Genomic DNA, 6,992 nt, shown 5'->3' on the forward strand with positions numbered 1-6,992 from the left:
CTAGAAGGAGCCTCTATACGAACTACATTACTGTACCTATCCTTCCCACCCAAATGAGAGATAAAGACAGAAGCAATGCCTTAAGTTTCAAGACGGCTCTAAGCTCAGGCAGGTTTTTCCTTCCTGTGAGCACGCTTAGGTCCCCGTGACCTGCGCTCCTCCTAAACAGGACCCCTTCTTCTCCTGGTGCACATTTCCCAAGGCCCTCCAAGTGCGTCAAAGTTCACCGGAGGGAGTTCAACGGGTTCCAGCTCCTCCTCGGAATAAGGCCCTAGCCTAAAGGCCAGGGGTCAAGGACCCCACCCCCTGCTCCTGACCACGAGGCTCGCTTCAGATCTACAATAAAAAAACAACGGGAGCGGAGAGGGGGAGTCAGCCCCCCCCACTAAAAGGAGCCCCTGTTCAGAGCGAGGGTTCACAGCCCAGAATGGGGCTCTGAGGTGGGGGCGCTCAGCCCCCCCCCCAAAAGAGACGGCTTCGACTCCCGCCAAGTGCTCCTCAGTTAAGTGCCTCCCTTCCGACGAGGGAGGGGGTTCAACTGCCGCTGGCCCCCCCTCCTCCTCCTCGAGGCCCCCCTGAGGGAGGGGGATGCCCGGCGCCCCTCAGAGCGCACAGAGCGACGACCCCCGTTCCCAGCCCCTCTTTCTCTTCAGTAGCAGCCCCTCTTTCTCGCCCCAAAATGACAGAAACAAGTGCCGGCCTCCCCTCCCGGAGGGGCTCTAGACCCCCACCTCAGGCGGGGGCTGAGGCGCCTCGGCGCGAGGCGGCCCCCGAGGTCGGGGGCTGGGCTCTGCCCTCAGCCGCTCTTGGCCTCCCTTCTTGTTCCTCCGTCTCCAGCGGCGGCTCCCCTTGCCCCTCTCTTTCTCCTCCTGCTGCTGCTCCTCGTCCTCCTCGTCCTCTCCCCCTTCACAGCCGGCGGCGTCTCTCCCGCGTCCGGCAGCCGGGCTCTCCAACCGCCATCTTCCGCCCCGTCGCGTGCTACGGGCCCGCGTTCCGCCGGCGGCTCCTCAAGGAGATAGAAAGGGAGGGAGGGAGGGAGGGAGGGAGGGGGGAAAGGGAGGGAGACGCGCGAGGTCAGTCCCGCCTCTTCGCCGGCGAGGAGAAAGAGAGGCGGGGCGGAGGGGGGGGAAAACCCCTCTGAGCTCCCTCACATCCGGGCCTCCGGCGCCAGCCGAGCCCCGCGATTGGCTGCGCGGCTTGCCCTCATTTGCATAGCTCCCCCTCCCTACCGCGCTCCCCCGCCCCTCTCTCCGTTCGGCGCTCGTGAAGGTCAGCTGCGCGTAAGTGCGCTTGCGCGGGAGGGATGGGGAACGGACGTTGTGGCGTCCTACCGTTCGGAGCCTGGACTGCGACTCCCGGCATGCAGCGCGCTCCCCCAAGGAGGCTGTTCCGCTACTCGTCGGCCGGCGACGGGGGAGCGCGGCATTGCCGGGAATTGTAGTTCTTGGCCTTACAAGACCATGTGCGGCTCTTCCTTGGTGGCTTCGCTTTCCGCTCTCTGTCTTGTCGAAGCAAAAGGGGACGGAACGGCAGAGGGCCGGGTGGCAGCTCCGAGGCCGTCGCGCGTGGCCCCCTCGGAGACAGACCCTCCCCCTGCTGGGGCCTTCACTTTTTCGTTATTCGTTTCCTTTGTTTTCTAGTGAGAGGACTATTGTGACGCCTCTTCCGAGGTGCCGCCATGCAAATCCCCGCAGAAAGACGCTCCTGCGAGCTTCACTGCAAGGTCACAAAAGGACAACGGCGGCGGCGTCACGGCGTGGAGGGGGAGGGCGTGGAGGAAGTGTTCGCAGATTCCCAGACCCACAACCAGATCCCTCCTTCCTTCCCTGGACGGGTTGTCCAGACACTTGAAATCTTTCAGACGGCTGCAGAAGTGCGGGGGGCGGGGGGGAAGCCGCCTAGGAGGGTTTAGTCTGGAATAAGCCCCACAGTGAGGTTTACTCTCCCGCAAGTGCGTGTAAGATTGCAGCTGCCTGAGCGCAGTCCTCTCTGCACCCTTAAACTGTAGGCCCTGTTCATTTCAGTAGCTTAGATATCTAATTGAGCAATGGTGGCTGGTGACACTTCTGGAATAGCTGCAGTTCAGTCTTGTCCAAGGGCCTGGGGGAGCTGGTGGGCCAGCTTCCGCACCACCGTCACTGAGCCCAAGAGAATTTCACTGAATTTTCTCTCTCCTTTGACAATCTTTTGAATGAAATCTAGAGTTTGTATCCAACAGAATTAAGTTACCTTTAGTGAAATTCATCTTTGCTTTGAGCACACCTTTTGTTGGAAGGCGTTCAGAATGAAATCTTAGGGGAGTACATTCTTGATAGGGAATTGATTGGAGAAGCAAAGAAGCCCTGCTTGCCCCTTTGTTCTCCAAGATGACATTGCCGCTTGAGATTCAGAGAAAACTTGAGAGGAGATGTAGAAGTGAAAGAGGATGCAACTTAATGCAGATCAGTTTGACTTCAAAGGGCAGCTCAGCACAGAGATCAAAGGGACATAGACAGTTTAGGAATCAGGAGGCCTCCCACTCTATTTGTCAACCTCATGCAGACTCTTCTGAGCAAACTTTAACAATTTATTTGTTCATTAATTGAAGGAGAATGTTTGGGGGAGATAATGGAAGACATTATCAGCATGGTGCTATTGCAAAATTTCCTTGCCTTTTCAATTGCCAACATTTTGCCTGTGACTTTCGTAGGAGCTAAAATTGTGAATAATTGTCCATGGAAATTAATCTAGGTAAAACCATACAGTGAAGGATCCTAAGCGCTAGAGGGGAAATGAGTACAGTTTTCATCTTACTTGAGATGAGTACTTTGTTTTAATCTCACAGGCACACATACAAGCTAGTTATAGCTGTCATGAATAAGCTTGTTTTGCACCAAACGTTCTATTTTAATTAAATAAAAAATGGTATAAGCTTTGGCAGAGGTTTGATTCTTCTTTGCAAAGTATTTCGCTGGCATGGCAGGTTCTGTTTTTTAAACCCAAATCCCAAGGAGTCGGGGGTTGTGCTCAATGTCAGGTCCCCTTCTGATTTCCCAAGGGGCTACTGTGCAGCTGCTAGGAATCTTAAAAAAATAATATCACTTTTCTTACTCTGCATGGCTCATTTGAGTTAAATCCCCAGCAAGACTTTATTTTGTTTTGCAATTTAAATTGATCGGGTAGAAAGGGCATGTGGACTTTGAGTGGGGAGGATTCAGCTCACGCACAGTCACCAAGGAGATGAACTTTGATCTCCTGCTGGTGTCAATTTGGGACTTTTAAAGAACATTTTAGACTAGTTTGTTTTTCAAGGGAACATCACAATTTGTGTATACATTTGTCATCAGTGCACGTGCACTTTGCAGAAGAAGTGGGACAGGACCCTGCCCCTAGGAGCTTATAGTGTATATCAGGGCTGGGGACCCTGAGACCCAGGGGCCACATGTTTCTCTCCAGGGTGCTCTATCTGGCCCTTGGGGCACTCCCTAGACAACACCCTCTTTCCCCAGGTCACACCCTTCGCCAGATATGCTTTGCAGTTTCCTTGAGCATTTTTGCCAAGCTGGAGTGCGTCCTTGAAATTTGATAATGCTTCCTGCTTGCCTGGATAGAGAATAGAGGTGTGTGTTTGCGTTGAAACTAGATTACTTTACAGTGGTAAACTTCCCAGTTGCTGCTTTGTCCATTTCTACCTCTGGCCCCTTCCTTGCCCATGGGCAGCCCCTTGAAGATTGTTAATAGAAGAAAAGGCGCCTCTCAGGATGCAAAAAAGTTACGGTAACAATCTCTGGCCTATTCAAGTTCTAGTGTTATGAGAGGAGAAGAAGAAAAAAACTATCATTTTATATCCCTGAACTATATCACCTCTTGCTCACCTTTTCTCTAAACTAAAATATTTCAAAATGCTGCAAGCTGTCCTTGTAGGGGGAATTGCTTCATTCCCTTGATCACTGTGGTTGCCGTTGTTGTTGTTGTTCAGTTGTTCAGTCGTGTCCGACTCTTTGTGACCCCATGGACCAGAGCACGCCAAGCACCCCTATCCTTCACTGCCTCCCGCAGTTTGACCAAACTCATGCCAGTTGCTTCGAGAACACTGTCCAACCATCTCATCCTCTGTCGTCCCCTTCTCCTTGTGCCCTCCATCTTTCCCGACATCAGGGTCTTTTCCAGGGAGTCTTCTCTTCTCATGAGGTGGCCAAAGTACTGGAGCCTCAACTTCAGGATCTGCCCTTCCAGTGACCACTCAGGGCTGATTTCTTTAAGGATGGATAAGTTTGATCTTTTTGCAGTCCATGGGACTCAAGAGTCTCCTCCAGCACCATAATTCAAAAGCATCAATTCTTCGGCGATCAGTCTTCTGTGGTTGCCATTGCTTAGGTGCAATTATCTTGCACTCCTTTTGACGAGTGGGGTGGCTTTAGAAAGACTCAGGGTTGCCAGTTCATTTCAGTTTCCATTTTCCCTCTCGCCAAGAATGCTTTATAACAGAGCTTTCCAAACTTTTCATGTTTGTGACACACTTTTTAGACGTGTAAACCACTTAGCCTCTTGGGCTTGCTGATTGGAAGGTCAGCAGTTTGAATCTGCACGACGGGGTGAGCTCCCGTTGCTCTGTCCCAGCTACTGCCAACCTAGCAGTTCAAAAGCACACAGTGCAAGTAGAGAAATAGGTACTGCTGCGGTGGGAAGGTAAACGGTGTTTCCATGCACTCTGGCTTCTGTCACGGTGTTAGGTTGTGCCAGAAGCGGTTTAGTCATGCTGGCCACATGACGCAGAAAGCTGTCTGTGGACGAACGCCGGCTCCCTCAGTCTGAAAGCAACCCCATGGTCGCCTTTGACTGGATTTAACCATCCAGAGGTCCTTTACCTTTGCTTTACCATTTCGCCACACAGTAATTCAGTTTTACTAACAAACCAGAGGTTGAACTAAACCCTTTCCAGTCCCAGGAGGAGCACAGGGACTGTTTGCATGACACACGTACACATTGCAGCCGACACGCTAATGCAGGGGTCGGCAACCTAAGGCCTATTGGCCACAAGCAACCAACAGGGGTCGTTTAATTGGCCCACAACAGCGGTCGTTTAATTGGCCCTGAGCTGCCTGCTTGGGGGGTCCCCGCGCGCTGCGCTAAACTGGCGCAGCATGGGGACTCGCTTCTGTGCTGCTGAAAACCGCACATGCGCAGATGCCAAAAATCGCGTCGATGCAGACTCTGGAAATTGCGTGCGCACGATCCAGCCAACGGAGGGATCTCCGCTGGGGTGAACCGGTCCAGGCAAGGTAAACCTTGCCGACCCCTGCACTAACATGTCACGACACACAGTGTGGAAAGCTCTGCTTTTTAACAATCTCAGCAACACATTTGTATTCATGGAACAGGCAGAATGTGTGTTTGTGTGTGAAATTTGTTAAAAGTCTACAAGAACTGTTAGATACATGATGATGTTGGCTGTGGTATCAGAAAGTAGCCAACAGTTTAAACGGAGAAAGCAATCCTTGGGTTAGGTCAGGTGTGAGTCACATTGGCAATGGGCAGTATGAGTAATAATCAGCTCACACTGCTGTCCTCTGCCAGCTTGGGACTTCTGGAAAATATTATACTCTCACGCAAACAGAATTAACTATAAACTGGAAGTTTTGCTATTTAGATGTTATTCAAAGTCTCCTGTGAATGAACAAAACATACTCCAGCGCGCCCTCTGCTGCTCAGATACTGAAGTGGCTGAGCATTTATACAGTGGTATCTTGGTTTGCAACCGCTTTGGATTACAACAGTTTTGGATTACAACCACGTCAAACCTGGAAGTGCGTGTCCCTTTTTTTGGATTACAACCCATTTTTTAAAATTACAACCCATTTTGGGGGGGAGGCCCCATTAGTGAAAGCACACCTTGGGTTATAACCTGTTTTGGTTTACAACCGGACCTCCAGAACGGATTATGGTTGTAAACCAAGGTACCACTGTAATGGGAAAAAACTTGATCGGTGAGGTGGAGCAGGAAGGAAACCATCTGCAGGGGTATAATGAATTTGATACATAATCATAAAAAGAAGTTTCTATATGCTCAGTATGTAGAAACTCACATTTCCCACACACCGTCGGCATCAGACAGAGAATGATAGGAAAAGAGGTAGTAAGGGAATACCTAGCTACTTTAAATGAATTCATATCTCCAGGACCTTATGAGTTGCACCCAAGACTACTAAAGGAGTTTGTGGGTGTAATCCCAGAGCCTCTGTCTATAATCTCTGAGAATCCTTGGAGAACAGGTGAGGTCCCTACAGGCTGGAGGCAGGCAAATGTTTCCCCCATCTTCAATAAGGGGGGAAAAGACCCAGGCAACTACTAACCGGTGAGCTTTCCTGGTTCTAGGACCAGGAAAGATCCTAGAACAGATAATTCAACAGTCTGTCAGCACTTAGAAAAGGATGCTTTGATTGCTAAGACCCAGCTTGGGTTTCTCAAAGATATGTCATGCCAGACGGATCTCATTTCCCTTTTTGATAGAATTATAGGCTTGGTGCACCAGGGGAATGCTGTGGACATAGTTTATCTGGATTTCAGTAAGGCTTTTGACAAAGTCCCACATGATATGCTTGTGGAAAAAAGCTGGTGAAATGTGGGGCTGGATAGGGTAACAGGTGGATTTGTAACTGGTTGACTGATTTAAAACAAAGTGCTCACTAATGGTTCCTCGTCATCCTGGGGGAAAGTGACAAGTGGGGTGCCGCTGGGCTCTGTCCTGGGCCTGTTGTTCAATATATTTATAAACGACTTGGACGAAGGAAGTGAGAGGGTGCACATCAACTTTGCAAATGACACCAAACTGGGAAGGGTAGTTAATGCTGCAGAAGACAGAATCGGGATTCAAAATGGCCTTAACAAATTGGAGAACTGGGCTCAAACTGACAAAATGAATTTCCATAGGGACAGTTGTAAGGTTCTGCACTTAGGCAGGAAGAACCAGATATACCAATATAAGATGGGGGACACCTAGCTTGCCAGAAGTA

The sequence above is a fragment of the Lacerta agilis genome, chromosome 8, assembly GCF_009819535.1.
Source record: "Lacerta agilis isolate rLacAgi1 chromosome 8, rLacAgi1.pri, whole genome shotgun sequence".
Taxonomy (NCBI): domain Eukaryota; kingdom Metazoa; phylum Chordata; class Lepidosauria; order Squamata; family Lacertidae; genus Lacerta; species Lacerta agilis.